The sequence below is a fragment of the Drosophila simulans genome, unplaced genomic scaffold (genome assembly GCF_016746395.2).
Source record: "Drosophila simulans strain w501 unplaced genomic scaffold, Prin_Dsim_3.1 Segkk5_quiver_pilon, whole genome shotgun sequence".
Taxonomy (NCBI): Eukaryota; Metazoa; Arthropoda; class Insecta; order Diptera; family Drosophilidae; genus Drosophila; species Drosophila simulans.
In genome coordinates this window covers 570,868-586,154 of record NW_025416856.1, presented here as the reverse complement: position 1 = coordinate 586,154, position 15,287 = coordinate 570,868, and the positions used below count along the sequence as shown (strand labels likewise).

The following is a 15,287-nucleotide window of genomic DNA, read 5'->3' as shown; positions in this document are numbered from 1 at the left end:
TTTTAATTTCGGGGAAAATTCAGCAGCCGCCGCAGCAACCACAACCAAAGGAATCTTTCCGCCCACTCCATTTCATGGTCCTTCGAGCCGGATTTCCCGCACTCCGCCACCAGCCCCAGTCGCCAACAATCGCCCGCGTCAGCAGCAGCAGAAGGCTGTCCCCATACTGCCTACAGCCATCGTCGTGCTGGACACGGGCTCGAAGACCTTCGAAACCGGGCCATGATCGACCCATGCATGCCGGTGAGCAGCATCGACCGGTCGTTAGCGGCTGCGTTCCGGCTGCCCATCACTCGGCTGGGAGGCAACGAGGTCTGCTCGGTGACACTCCGGTCCCGAACAAGCACCTTCCGACTCAACGTCGTCCTGAAGATCGAACCCAGCCTAAGGATCCGGACACCCATCCGAGCTCTGAGCGATTGTTTGTCCAAGAATTAAATAAAAATGTATCATCAAATTTCTACAAAAAATTAATATCTCTTTCGTACATTTTTTTAGTTTTGTAATTCTATTAATAATTTCGAAGACAGAAGAGAACAGTATGGTTCTTCAACTATCCGATATCTGGAACTCTGATGGTGGCCAATTTTTGGCATATTGATAAAAATATATAATATATGCAATTAAAACATGTTTTAAAATACGACCGTTTCTACTTTTTACATACTTTTACCGATTCCAGTACGGGATTTTTTTTTTAAATTTCTTGTATGCAACACTAAAGTCTAATCTTATACTAATATAATGACGTAATCAAAACTTAGTATTTTGGTCACAAAAAGGTAATCTAGATCTTGAATCTTGTTACTATCAAGAATTTTTATGTATATGTCGGAGCACAATTATTATTATCCATTTCGCGCAGCGAGTTTCGAACGCACCGAAGATCTACACACACTGGGTCCTCCGGGTTTAAGTGTTTCCGACCATATAAAGTATATATATTCTTGTTCAGGATCAATGGCAGAGTCGATCTGGCCATGTCCGTCATAGTTTTGTCAATCTTGTAAACAAAACACTTTTTGCGACGTCCACTTTAATGCCCTAAAACCGCCGAAAACTGCCACGCCCACATTATTGAAAAATTGTTTGATATTTTTTCATAATTTTATTAGTCACAATTCTTTATTGAACAATTCTTACATTTTTTCTCATTCTATTCCCCAATATCTATAGATATCCCAGAAAAATTATGAAATTTCGCGTTTGCATTCACACTAACTGAACAAATGGTATCTGTTAGTCGGGGAACTCGACTTAGCATTTTCTCTTGTTTGCCTTATATTCGGTGTTTTTAGGGAGCCGTACGTACGATCAAGATCCATTGCCCACAAAAATAACAAGCTTAATCACATCTGACCATAAAATGTTCCTCAATTTTTCGCATGGCACATTGAAATGTTCATTTGGAAACGTAATACGCTTTCTTTCCTTGGACTTCAGGCTTTTAAACCATGTTCCGTACATTTTTATGGTATTAAGGGGACAAATCGATTTTTTATTAGTTTTCACAGTCACAAACACATAAAACAGACCACACTGAATAAAACTCATTTTGCAGAATGAAAAAAAAAGAAAACGATGTGGTTCAAACAAAGACACTAGAACAACTAGTTAACTATAACTTGTAACTAGTTATTCTAGTGTCTTCGGTTCAACAGATATATAAATATTTGTATCAAGGGAAAAACTTATTAGTGCAGACAAATTTTTTTTGTGCGTGCAACAGTTGATTTCTTTGTTTATTTGTTTCTGGTATGCAGAAATAACAATTGGTCAATAATAAATGCAATTTAAAATTGTTACTCTTAAATTATTTAAAAAATAATTTTTATTTTGTTATAATTTAATATTTTATTGGTGATCATTTTCACTTATAGTATTACAAGATACACTTCTTATGAACACGATCTTGTCCCGATTCAGACTGATCTTCTAAATCTTAATCCTGATCCAATCAACCTCGGCCTCGGTTTTCTTTAGAATTTAGAAGAATTCTTGAACTTTCAAATATGTTTAGGATAAATAATATGTTTATACTGAAATTATTTCACAGCATTGTGAAATTGAAATTTGCTGACTGTTTTTTTTTCGACAAAAACGGACAAAAGAAATGCTGCTGAAATTTATCAACTGGGGCAAAATGCTATATTTACGGGTTGGATAATTGAGATGCTGCTGAGATTGGAGTTTAAAATTTGTTCTTCTAAAATGAAGCGCCCGCTTCATTATGTATTTCGGTTAAATGCTCTCTTAATTCTGTTAAAAATTCATTCTCAGTATTTGGTGTTTCTAGTTCTGGCCGTTTTTGTTTGGTTACAAATATAATATATCTGACTTTTATTATTAATGTAGTAATCAAATACAAAATGATTAAAATTAATAATATAAATGAAATTCCAATTCCAATATTTTCCAATTGTAAATTTCAATAAATGGGTTTAAAATATTAATGTTGTCAAGAGTAAGTTCTGAATCGTTGGATCTTATATAATCTGATATTTCCAGATTCTTAAAGTGGTTAGTGGTTATGTACTCAAGTATTTTGTTTTCTAAATTTGGTGTATGAAATATTATTTATTGTAGTTGTGCCGTTAAATGTTATTAAATATTACCCGTCTAAATGAGAATTATTTACAATATTATTTCCATTAATTAGAATGGCACCTTCTTGAATGATAACTATATTCTTAATTTGTACTCGTATTTATTTAGTAAGCAGGTAAAACAAGTTTTAGCTCTACTTAAAATGCCATAGTTATTAAAAAGTACGTTCTTAAAATTAGATATTTCATAAAAATAATTTTCGCATTCTGCGACCTGATTGTTTATTAGTAATTTTCCATCATTATGTGAAATGGATCTGGCATAATACATTTCGCACCAATTAAGTATTTCAGGGTATTTGATATAAATAATTATGAGTTCGTGATGTAGTACAATGTTGAGATATCCATTAGATCTGCAATAATTACAGGCTTTTGTTGGTGATTTAATATTTCTTTAATGTCTTCATTTTTTAACATTTTTGTGTTAAGTACATCGTTTTTTGCCAGTGTAATAGTATCAATAATGTTTTGCATGTCGAATGTTAGCAATCGTAATCGATGTTTTCTTAAAGTGATTGGAAAGTGATTTTATCTCATTAAACAATTGTGAATTAATAATAAATTGTTGGTTATTGTTTTCAATTATTTTATTCTGTACTGTAATGAAATCATCGTGATTCGGAGTTCCAGCTAAACATTTCCAAACAGTGCCTAACTCATTTAGTTGATATCAGCTGTGACAAAATTAATTCGATTAATTGCAGTTCGTAAGTTATTACCCACTGTGACCTTTTTTATAAGTAAGAAGTAAGAACATCCTTCTTGTCTTTGAACAGGAAAAATTCGTGATTGGAGTAACCAATTATTTCTAAAGTGGTTATCATTATGAATGGTGTTAAAAGTAATAACAAATGCATTTTCTGTAATTTTAAACGAAATATAATGTTTGGAAAAACTTTATATTCTCTTTGTGAATAATTCTGTTTCTACCATTAATTAGTATTTTGCTTGGTAAGTTTTCCTTAAAAACCTGTTTCTTATATCTTGTTTTCAGTTTATTTCTTTCTCCATGCTTCTTTTCATAGACTACTTGCACTACATGATATTCTTTTCCTTACGACCTTCATTATGTGTTTTTAACATTTTTTCTTGAGTGTTTTTTAATATTTTTACTATGTTTTTGTGTACAATTTTATTATATAGAATATCAAAAGGTTTTTGATTTGTTGTAGAATGAATGCTCTGATTGAATTCTTTTGCGGCTCTAATAACTATTTCTGAATAGTAATGAGATTAAATTCTTCCTTTATGCATTCTTCCTCTTAATGCTATAGCGTGAACAATATTTTTTGTTTGTCCATCTTTAGCTAACACAAACAAACTGGATGGTTTTCCCTCTCGAGAGCATGACAAATAAATTATTCGGTGGCATGCCTGGCAGATCCAGTGAGTTTGTTTTCGTCGCAAAATGTATCAATAGATTTATATGATACCAAGTTCCCTGGAAACAATATTTGTATCTTCAGATTTAAATTGTCAACTTCTACATTTTTGCCGCTTTTTTGGCTGTAATTTTTCAACATTACGCCACAATGGAGATGATTTTAAGCAAGCGATAATCTCATCAGCGTATGTTGAACATGGAATGACTGGAAGTGTTTGTCTGAAATCACCTGAAAGGACCAACAGAGTTCCGCCAAATGGTTTGTCACTGTTTTTATTATCATTCAATGTCCTGTTCAAAGCCTCAAGTGAATATTTGAGTGCCATAGTACCAATTCATCCCAAATAATAATTTTACACCGTTTCAGCACAGTGGCCATTGACGATTGTTTCTTAATGATGCATACTGCGTCATGGTTATTCTGACTATTTAGTGGCAGCTTAAATACTGAATGAGCTGTTCTACCTCCATCCAATCAAGTTGCTGCAATGCCCGATGATGCCAATGCGACGCCATCATTTGATCGTATTTCAGCAAGAATTAGCGAAATAACGAAAGTTTTGCCAGATCCACCCGGTGCCGATTTTGAATGTAGAATTGAATTGCTGATCATCAGCTGCCCACCCTGGCGACGCCCTTGCATCAGTATTTTGTTGCTGGATTTGTTCTTCTGTTCTTTCGGGTCTGATATTTCGCAAGTTTCGAGCTTTGCGTTTTCTCGGCATTGCTCACTGTACAAGACATATGTACATAAATATAATAAATGAAATTATTTAATGATGAAATAGGGGCCAGGATTTTTGCCGCAGTTTTGAAATAATTTGTTTTCATTTGTTTATATATAATTCATATCAAATATATAGGTTTTATTTGAATTATATTACACTTGATGCTTAAACAGTAATGGTGGCCGACAATTGTGTAGGGAGTGAGCAAGAAAGGAGACCGGCTTTGTTCTCATCCCTACTCCGCCAGGATTTTTGCCGCAGTTTTGAAATAATTTGTTTTCATTTGTTTATATATTTCATATCAAATATATAGGTTTTATTTGAATTATATTACACTTGATGCTTAAACAGTAATGGTGGCCGACAATTGTGTAGGGAGTGAGCAAGAAAGGAGACCGGCTTTGTTCTCATCCCTACTCCGTGCTGTTTACTGGGTCAGACACCTGTAGACATCTGGCGGAGATAACTAATTAAATGACGATTGATCAGTTTTTGACCGGAAAGAAAAATTGATTAATTTACTAAAATGGCTATTAAAAAATAAGGGTCAATCGTAGAAGGGTACAAATTGCGGATTTTATATATTGGTCTATGTTATATCATTAAAAGATAGAAATTAAAAAAAAAACTGTAACACGAGGTTTTTATATATTTAGATGATACTGAATGAAATACGAAAAATTCAGATTACTATTTCTTCACATACATTCAAAAAAGAACAACAAAAATGAATTAAATTTTACATAAATTAGGAACGCCAAAAATATACAATGATGGTGTTCACGCCAGAAGGGCGCAAACAGTTGAGCGGCAGTGTAAGCGGCCAATGCTTGTACTCGAAGCTCCTCCACGGCTCGCAAGCACCGCTGCTCGCGCTCTCCTTCTCTTCTCTCGCTCTCCTCCCTTCCCGCAAGGTATTCACCACTCCGCGGTCCCGCGGTATTTCTACTGTTAGTGTTAAGGTAGTCTTAATTTACAAGTGCGTGAATAAAGAACGAAAAGTTGAAGTCAACCCCGCGCGTTTTTAATTTCGGGGAAAATTCAGCAGCCGCCGCAGCAACCACAACCAAAGGAATCTTTCCGCCCACTCCATTTCATGGTCCTTCGAGCCGGATTTCCCGCACTCCGCCACCAGCCCCAGTCGCCAACAATCGCCCGCGTCAGCAGCAGCAGAAGGCTGTCCCCATACTGCCTACAGCCATCGTCGTGCTGGACACGGGCTCGAAGACCTTCGAAACCGGGCCATGATCGACCCATGCATGCCGGTGAGCAGCATCGACCGGTCGTTAGCGGCTGCGTTCCGGCTGCCCATCACTCGGCTGGGAGGCAACGAGGTCTGCTCGGTGACACTCCGGTCCCGAACAAGCACCTTCCGACTCAACGTCGTCCTGAAGATCGAACCCAGCCTAAGGATCCGGACACCCATCCGAGCTCTGAGCGATTGTTTGTCCAAGAATTAAATAAAAATGTATCATCAAATTTCTACAAAAAATTAATATCTCTTTCGTACATTTTTTTAGTTTTGTAATTCTATTAATAATTTCGAAGACAGAAGAGAACAGTATGGTTCTTCAACTATCCGATATCTGGAACTCTGATGGTGGCCAATTTTTGGCATATTGATAAAAATATATAATATATGCAATTAAAACATGTTTTAAAATACGACCGTTTCTACTTTTTACATACTTTTACCGATTCCAGTACGGGATTTTTTTTTTAAATTTCTTGTATGCAACACTAAAGTCTAATCTTATACTAATATAATGACGTAATCAAAACTTAGTATTTTGGTCACAAAAAGGTAATCTAGATCTTGAATCTTGTTACTATCAAGAATTTTTATGTATATGTCGGAGCACAATTATTATTATCCATTTCGCGCAGCGAGTTTCGAACGCACCGAAGATCTACACACACTGGGTCCTCCGGGTTTAAGTGTTTCCGACCATATAAAGTATATATATTCTTGTTCAGGATCAATGGCAGAGTCGATCTGGCCATGTCCGTCATAGTTTTGTCAATCTTGTAAACAAAACACTTTTTGCGACGTCCACTTTAATGCCCTAAAACCGCCGAAAACTGCCACGCCCACATTATTGAAAAATTGTTTGATATTTTTTCATAATTTTATTAGTCACAATTCTTTATTGAACAATTCTTACATTTTTTCTCATTCTATTCCCCAATATCTATAGATATCCCAGAAAAATTATGAAATTTCGCGTTTGCATTCACACTAACTGAACAAATGGTATCTGTTAGTCGGGGAACTCGACTTAGCATTTTCTCTTGTTTGCCTTATATTCGGTGTTTTTAGGGAGCCGTACGTACGATCAAGATCCATTGCCCACAAAAATAACAAGCTTAATCACATCTGACCATAAAATGTTCCTCAATTTTTCGCATGGCACATTGAAATGTTCATTTGGAAACGTAATACGCTTTCTTTCCTTGGACTTCAGGCTTTTAAACCATGTTCCGTACATTTTTATGGTATTAAGGGGACAAATCGATTTTTTATTAGTTTTCACAGTCACAAACACATAAAACAGACCACACTGAATAAAACTCATTTTGCAGAATGAAAAAAAAAGAAAACGATGTGGTTCAAACAAAGACACTAGAACAACTAGTTAACTATAACTTGTAACTAGTTATTCTAGTGTCTTCGGTTCAACAGATATATAAATATTTGTATCAAGGGAAAAACTTATTAGTGCAGACAAATTTTTTTTGTGCGTGCAACAGTTGATTTCTTTGTTTATTTGTTTCTGGTATGCAGAAATAACAATTGGTCAATAATAAATGCAATTTAAAATTGTTACTCTTAAATTATTTAAAAAATAATTTTTATTTTGTTATAATTTAATATTTTATTGGTGATCATTTTCACTTATAGTATTACAAGATACACTTCTTATGAACACGATCTTGTCCCGATTCAGACTGATCTTCTAAATCTTAATCCTGATCCAATCAACCTCGGCCTCGGTTTTCTTTAGAATTTAGAAGAATTCTTGAACTTTCAAATATGTTTAGGATAAATAATATGTTTATACTGAAATTATTTCACAGCATTGTGAAATTGAAATTTGCTGACTGTTTTTTTTTCGACAAAAACGGACAAAAGAAATGCTGCTGAAATTTATCAACTGGGGCAAAATGCTATATTTACGGGTTGGATAATTGAGATGCTGCTGAGATTGGAGTTTAAAATTTGTTCTTCTAAAATGAAGCGCCCGCTTCATTATGTATTTCGGTTAAATGCTCTCTTAATTCTGTTAAAAATTCATTCTCAGTATTTGGTGTTTCTAGTTCTGGCCGTTTTTGTTTGGTTACAAATATAATATATCTGACTTTTATTATTAATGTAGTAATCAAATACAAAATGATTAAAATTAATAATATAAATGAAATTCCAATTCCAATATTTTCCAATTGTAAATTTCAATAAATGGGTTTAAAATATTAATGTTGTCAAGAGTAAGTTCTGAATCGTTGGATCTTATATAATCTGATATTTCCAGATTCTTAAAGTGGTTAGTGGTTATGTACTCAAGTATTTTGTTTTCTAAATTTGGTGTATGAAATATTATTTATTGTAGTTGTGCCGTTAAATGTTATTAAATATTACCCGTCTAAATGAGAATTATTTACAATATTATTTCCATTAATTAGAATGGCACCTTCTTGAATGATAACTATATTCTTAATTTGTACTCGTATTTATTTAGTAAGCAGGTAAAACAAGTTTTAGCTCTACTTAAAATGCCATAGTTATTAAAAAGTACGTTCTTAAAATTAGATATTTCATAAAAATAATTTTCGCATTCTGCGACCTGATTGTTTATTAGTAATTTTCCATCATTATGTGAAATGGATCTGGCATAATACATTTCGCACCAATTAAGTATTTCAGGGTATTTGATATAAATAATTATGAGTTCGTGATGTAGTACAATGTTGAGATATCCATTAGATCTGCAATAATTACAGGCTTTTGTTGGTGATTTAATATTTCTTTAATGTCTTCATTTTTTAACATTTTTGTGTTAAGTACATCGTTTTTTGCCAGTGTAATAGTATCAATAATGTTTTGCATGTCGAATGTTAGCAATCGTAATCGATGTTTTCTTAAAGTGATTGGAAAGTGATTTTATCTCATTAAACAATTGTGAATTAATAATAAATTGTTGGTTATTGTTTTCAATTATTTTATTCTGTACTGTAATGAAATCATCGTGATTCGGAGTTCCAGCTAAACATTTCCAAACAGTGCCTAACTCATTTAGTTGATATCAGCTGTGACAAAATTAATTCGATTAATTGCAGTTCGTAAGTTATTACCCACTGTGACCTTTTTTATAAGTAAGAAGTAAGAACATCCTTCTTGTCTTTGAACAGGAAAAATTCGTGATTGGAGTAACCAATTATTTCTAAAGTGGTTATCATTATGAATGGTGTTAAAAGTAATAACAAATGCATTTTCTGTAATTTTAAACGAAATATAATGTTTGGAAAAACTTTATATTCTCTTTGTGAATAATTCTGTTTCTACCATTAATTAGTATTTTGCTTGGTAAGTTTTCCTTAAAAACCTGTTTCTTATATCTTGTTTTCAGTTTATTTCTTTCTCCATGCTTCTTTTCATAGACTACTTGCACTACATGATATTCTTTTCCTTACGACCTTCATTATGTGTTTTTAACATTTTTTCTTGAGTGTTTTTTAATATTTTTACTATGTTTTTGTGTACAATTTTATTATATAGAATATCAAAAGGTTTTTGATTTGTTGTAGAATGAATGCTCTGATTGAATTCTTTTGCGGCTCTAATAACTATTTCTGAATAGTAATGAGATTAAATTCTTCCTTTATGCATTCTTCCTCTTAATGCTATAGCGTGAACAATATTTTTTGTTTGTCCATCTTTAGCTAACACAAACAAACTGGATGGTTTTCCCTCTCGAGAGCATGACAAATAAATTATTCGGTGGCATGCCTGGCAGATCCAGTGAGTTTGTTTTCGTCGCAAAATGTATCAATAGATTTATATGATACCAAGTTCCCTGGAAACAATATTTGTATCTTCAGATTTAAATTGTCAACTTCTACATTTTTGCCGCTTTTTTGGCTGTAATTTTTCAACATTACGCCACAATGGAGATGATTTTAAGCAAGCGATAATCTCATCAGCGTATGTTGAACATGGAATGACTGGAAGTGTTTGTCTGAAATCACCTGAAAGGACCAACAGAGTTCCGCCAAATGGTTTGTCACTGTTTTTATTATCATTCAATGTCCTGTTCAAAGCCTCAAGTGAATATTTGAGTGCCATAGTACCAATTCATCCCAAATAATAATTTTACACCGTTTCAGCACAGTGGCCATTGACGATTGTTTCTTAATGATGCATACTGCGTCATGGTTATTCTGACTATTTAGTGGCAGCTTAAATACTGAATGAGCTGTTCTACCTCCATCCAATCAAGTTGCTGCAATGCCCGATGATGCCAATGCGACGCCATCATTTGATCGTATTTCAGCAAGAATTAGCGAAATAACGAAAGTTTTGCCAGATCCACCCGGTGCCGATTTTGAATGTAGAATTGAATTGCTGATCATCAGCTGCCCACCCTGGCGACGCCCTTGCATCAGTATTTTGTTGCTGGATTTGTTCTTCTGTTCTTTCGGGTCTGATATTTCGCAAGTTTCGAGCTTTGCGTTTTCTCGGCATTGCTCACTGTACAAGACATATGTACATAAATATAATAAATGAAATTATTTAATGATGAAATAGGGGCCAGGATTTTTGCCGCAGTTTTGAAATAATTTGTTTTCATTTGTTTATATATAATTCATATCAAATATATAGGTTTTATTTGAATTATATTACACTTGATGCTTAAACAGTAATGGTGGCCGACAATTGTGTAGGGAGTGAGCAAGAAAGGAGACCGGCTTTGTTCTCATCCCTACTCCGTGCTGTTTACTGGGTCAGACACCTGTAGACATCTGGCGGAGATAACTAATTAAATGACGATTGATCAGTTTTTGACCGGAAAGAAAAATTGATTAATTTACTAAAATGGCTATTAAAAAATAAGGGTCAATCGTAGAAGGGTACAAATTGCGGATTTTATATATTGGTCTATGTTATATCATTAAAAGATAGAAATTAAAAAAAAAACTGTAACACGAGGTTTTTATATATTTAGATGATACTGAATGAAATACGAAAAATTCAGATTACTATTTCTTCACATACATTCAAAAAAGAACAACAAAAATGAATTAAATTTTACATAAATTAGGAACGCCAAAAATATACAATGATGGTGTTCACGCCAGAAGGGCGCAAACAGTTGAGCGGCAGTGTAAGCGGCCAATGCTTGTACTCGAAGCTCCTCCACGGCTCGCAAGCACCGCTGCTCGCGCTCTCCTTCTCTTCTCTCGCTCTCCTCCCTTCCCGCAAGGTATTCACCACTCCGCGGTCCCGCGGTATTTCTACTGTTAGTGTTAAGGTAGTCTTAATTTACAAGTGCGTGAATAAAGAACGAAAAGTTGAAGTCAACCCCGCGCGTTTTTAATTTCGGGGAAAATTCAGCAGCCGCCGCAGCAACCACAACCAAAGGAATCTTTCCGCCCACTCCATTTCATGGTCCTTCGAGCCGGATTTCCCGCACTCCGCCACCAGCCCCAGTCGCCAACAATCGCCCGCGTCAGCAGCAGCAGAAGGCTGTCCCCATACTGCCTACAGCCATCGTCGTGCTGGACACGGGCTCGAAGACCTTCGAAACCGGGCCATGATCGACCCATGCATGCCGGTGAGCAGCATCGACCGGTCGTTAGCGGCTGCGTTCCGGCTGCCCATCACTCGGCTGGGAGGCAACGAGGTCTGCTCGGTGACACTCCGGTCCCGAACAAGCACCTTCCGACTCAACGTCGTCCTGAAGATCGAACCCAGCCTAAGGATCCGGACACCCATCCGAGCTCTGAGCGATTGTTTGTCCAAGAATTTAATAAAAATGTATCATCAAATTTCTACTAAAAATTAATATCTCTTTCGTACATTTTTTTAGTTTTGTAATTCTATTAATAATTTCGAAGACAGAAGAGAACAGTATGGTTCTTCAACTATCCGATATCTGGAACTCTGATGGTGGCCAATTTTTGGCATATTGATAAAAATATATAATATATGCAATTAAAACATGTTTTAAAATACGACCGTTTCTACTTTTTACATACTTTTACCGATTCCAGTACGGGATTTTTTTTTTAAATTTCTTGTATGCAACACTAAAGTCTAATCTTATACTAATATAATGACGTAATCAAAACTTAGTATTTTGGTCACAAAAAGGTAATCTAGATCTTGAATCTTGTTACTATCAAGAATTTTTATGTATATGTATACCAAAGGCATTAGAATAAAATGCCTTGTGCCACGCTCACCGCTTCGTAGACAGCTGTCTGCCCTATCAGTCGCTTGCAGGTCGCTGCTCGATATCCGTAGCACAGACACTTGTAGCATCTCGTGGGCTTGACGTCCTGGGTTATGCGACACCTTGACCATCCAACGGTTAAAGTGCCCTATTTTAGGACCGCTGTCGCATAGTTTACGTTCATCAGCACTGAGGCTATCTGCGTCCCACCCTGAATCCAAAATTGCCAAAAAAACCTTTTTGCCACGCCCACATTTTTGAACCAATTTTCTATATTTTTGCATAATCTTATCAGTCCTGTAAGTGTCTATCAATTTGCCAAAAATGTTTTTGCCACGCCCACTCTAACGCCCCAAATCCGCCGAACAGGTCACGCCCACACTTTGGAACAATTTTTTAATTTTCTCTCATTTTATTCCCCAGTATCTATCAATATCCCAGAAAAATTCACCCCAGCTGAGTAACGGGTTTCTGATAGTCGGGGAACTCGACTATAGCATTCTCTCTTGTTTATATTTATAAGCTGGTCCTATCAGTAGTTACTTCTATTTCTATTCAACATGTATACCCGTTACTCGTAGAGTAAGACGTCTGAAACGCGCTGGAGAAGTGAGTCCATCATAAGGTTCCAAATAAATTGACCTCTGATGGATGCCTGAGGGCATCCTGGGGGCTCCTGCCAGAGAAGAAGCTTCTCCACAAGCTGGCTTCTCGGCAGCTGGAGTCGATGAGTCGTCTCATCACGACATTCCACTCCACGTCGAAAGATCCTTTGAAGTCCACGAAGATTCCGATAATATATTGTACCGGGCTGGCAGCAACAGTGCTCACGTGTTTCCAAGCATCCTCAACGCAGCGTCTTCCTGGGAATTCAAATTGTCATCTGTTTCCATCGGGAGAACGTCCTTCAATCGGTTCACCATGATCCCCTCTAACAATTTGCCGAAAACTGGCAACGCAGACTGCGACGTCTTACAAGTGCTGCAAGAATGAATAAAAGTCGAAGCCCTCGCAGCAGCGAGTCAGTTAGAATCAAACACCCGAATTGAACTCATTAAGTGTACGCACATGTTTATAGTGTGAACATATTGGTTCCCCCCACCAGTGATAAGAAACACAGAAGAAAAAACCAGCGCTTCAAAGTAAAAAGAGCAAGGTTATTCTATAACTATAAGGTGAAACATTGTGTTCTTGGTTTTCCTTTGCTGATCAATCAGCTGTGAGTCGAGGAACAGCCAGGTCAACTGGGCGTCCAATCAAAAAATCCTCCAACGGATCATGCCAAAGAATACAAGCAGAAAGCACAAAAAAGTCACAGTGATTGTTTTCCCAAGATGTTGTCGGTAAGATCTGTGAAATTGATGCAAGGAGAGCTGCAGAACCAAATACTGAAAGCCAATATATCAAGCGGATCAAAATTATCTGAAACCGCATCAGCTCGGAGCTCCAGTGAGAGATGAGCGTAATCTACGAAACCCTAGATAGTTCAAGTGAGATTGAACTAGTCAAGAAGCTGGCAATGATGAAAAGCCATTGGTCCATCGTGACGGTCACACTGAAACTGATTGAAAACAAGTATGACAGAACTGCCTTGGATCAAGATGAGGCAGACATTCTGCAATCTGAAGTTGCCGCACTAGAGATGGTACTTCAAATGAAGTTGGAACAGTTCAAAAGTTCCAACTACGTGCCAGAACTCCCAAAAGTGGACCTTCCAGCGTTCAATGGAAAAATTGCGGATTGTATATATTGGTGTATGTTAAAAGATCAAAAAAGATTTGTATCATAAAAAGATAGAAATAAAAAATGTTGTCTAAAGAATAAAAAAAAAAGTTAGGTGTGGAGTACCCCTAACATTTAGGGAGATGAAAAATGGATGTGGGCCGATTCTCATATATACTGGATAAGCACAACAAATTTCATCAAAATCGGTCAAGCCGTTTCGGAGGAGTATGGCCACGTAAACTGTGACACGAGAATTTTATATATATAGATAAAAAAATTAAGAATACTCGATATATCAATTTTTTCGGGTAATATAATATTTTTTAAAATTTTCGTTCAGCCGTTTATTATCGATAAGTCATTTCAGCCAAAACATGCAAGCTATTCAACCCGTAAATATAGCACTCTGCCCCAGTTGATAAACAAATTTCAAACTCCAATCTCACCAGCATTTCCTTTACCCTTGTTTTTGTCGCCAACACTTAGCCACCCGATAGATAACCAAACTTAAAGTAAACACAACTTCCACTTGGAGACCAAGCCATGATCAACTTATTGCGCTTCAATTAAACTGCATCGGTCAGCAAATTTCAATTTCCCAATACAATAAAATAATTTCAGCATAAAGCTTTTATCCTAAACATAATTGAAAGTTCAAAAAGTTTCGAACGAAAAGCTTCTGGCCGAGGTTGATTGGATCAGGATAAAGAATTATATGATCAGTCTAATTCGTGACGAGAACAGCTTCAAATCAAAGATAAGCTATTAAGAAAGTGTCTTGTAATAGTATAAGTGACAAGTCTATCACCGAATAAATATCAAATAATAATAAAATACAAATTATTTTTAAAAATAATTAAATAGTAGCAATTTTAATTTGCACGTTTTTTTAAAATAGTTAAAAAGAGATTTTTGGTAGGTAAGTTGAATTGTTAAAAAAAAAACAAGAACAATGAACAATCTTTTCCAGCAGTAACAATTTGATTAGATGATAAATAAAAAGTAAATAAAAATAAAAGCGCGCTGTTCAAAAAACTTACCCGAAAGCTCGCCTCGCAACACGTGCTGAGTAGAAAATTTGCAATGATTTATTGCTAATAACTTCCAAACCGCTTGTTTTAATCACACGAAAATTTGGACATGTGTCTGGATACGCCAGCCAAGCGTTCCGGACTAGAAACTATAGCTAGCAATTCGAGTACTTGCTTGCCGGGCAAGTAATCTACCTAAAATCTCTACTGATCTTTGGGTCGCAGCACCCGAGATTTGCGCAACCAGCACTGTAACTCAAACGTCGAACACGAAAGCTCTACCCGCGATATGGGTACCAACCACAGCCACCACGATACTCCCACCAGGGGGCCTACATCAATGTGCAATGTGTGTCTTG

At 36.0% G+C, this 15,287-nt stretch overlaps 2 long non-coding RNA genes across 8 annotated transcripts; both read left to right on the top strand.

Moving 5' to 3' along the window:
• Nucleotides 1-902: 902 nt before the first annotated feature.
• Nucleotides 903-5,488, top strand: LOC120285619. 4 transcript variants are annotated; one of them, XR_005544841.2, is made up of 5 exons: nt 903-3,316; nt 3,386-3,560; nt 3,917-3,995; nt 4,076-4,252; nt 4,361-5,488. It is a non-coding gene; the product is annotated as an uncharacterized LOC120285619 (long non-coding RNA). The 4 variants fall into 4 exon arrangements; XR_005544839.2 differs by having other exon boundaries at nt 903-3,560; nt 4,366-5,488; XR_005544840.2 differs by having other exon boundaries at nt 903-3,450; nt 4,361-5,487.
• Nucleotides 5,489-6,645: 1,157 nt separating this feature from the next.
• On the top strand, nt 6,646-11,052 carry LOC120285620. 4 transcript variants are annotated; one of them, XR_005544845.2, is made up of 5 exons: nt 6,646-9,059; nt 9,129-9,303; nt 9,660-9,738; nt 9,819-9,995; nt 10,104-11,052. It is a non-coding gene; the product is annotated as an uncharacterized LOC120285620 (long non-coding RNA). The 4 variants fall into 4 exon arrangements; XR_005544844.2 differs by having other exon boundaries at nt 6,646-9,193; nt 10,104-11,051; XR_005544843.2 differs by having other exon boundaries at nt 6,646-9,303; nt 10,109-11,051.
• Nucleotides 11,053-15,287: the final 4,235 nt, after the last annotated feature.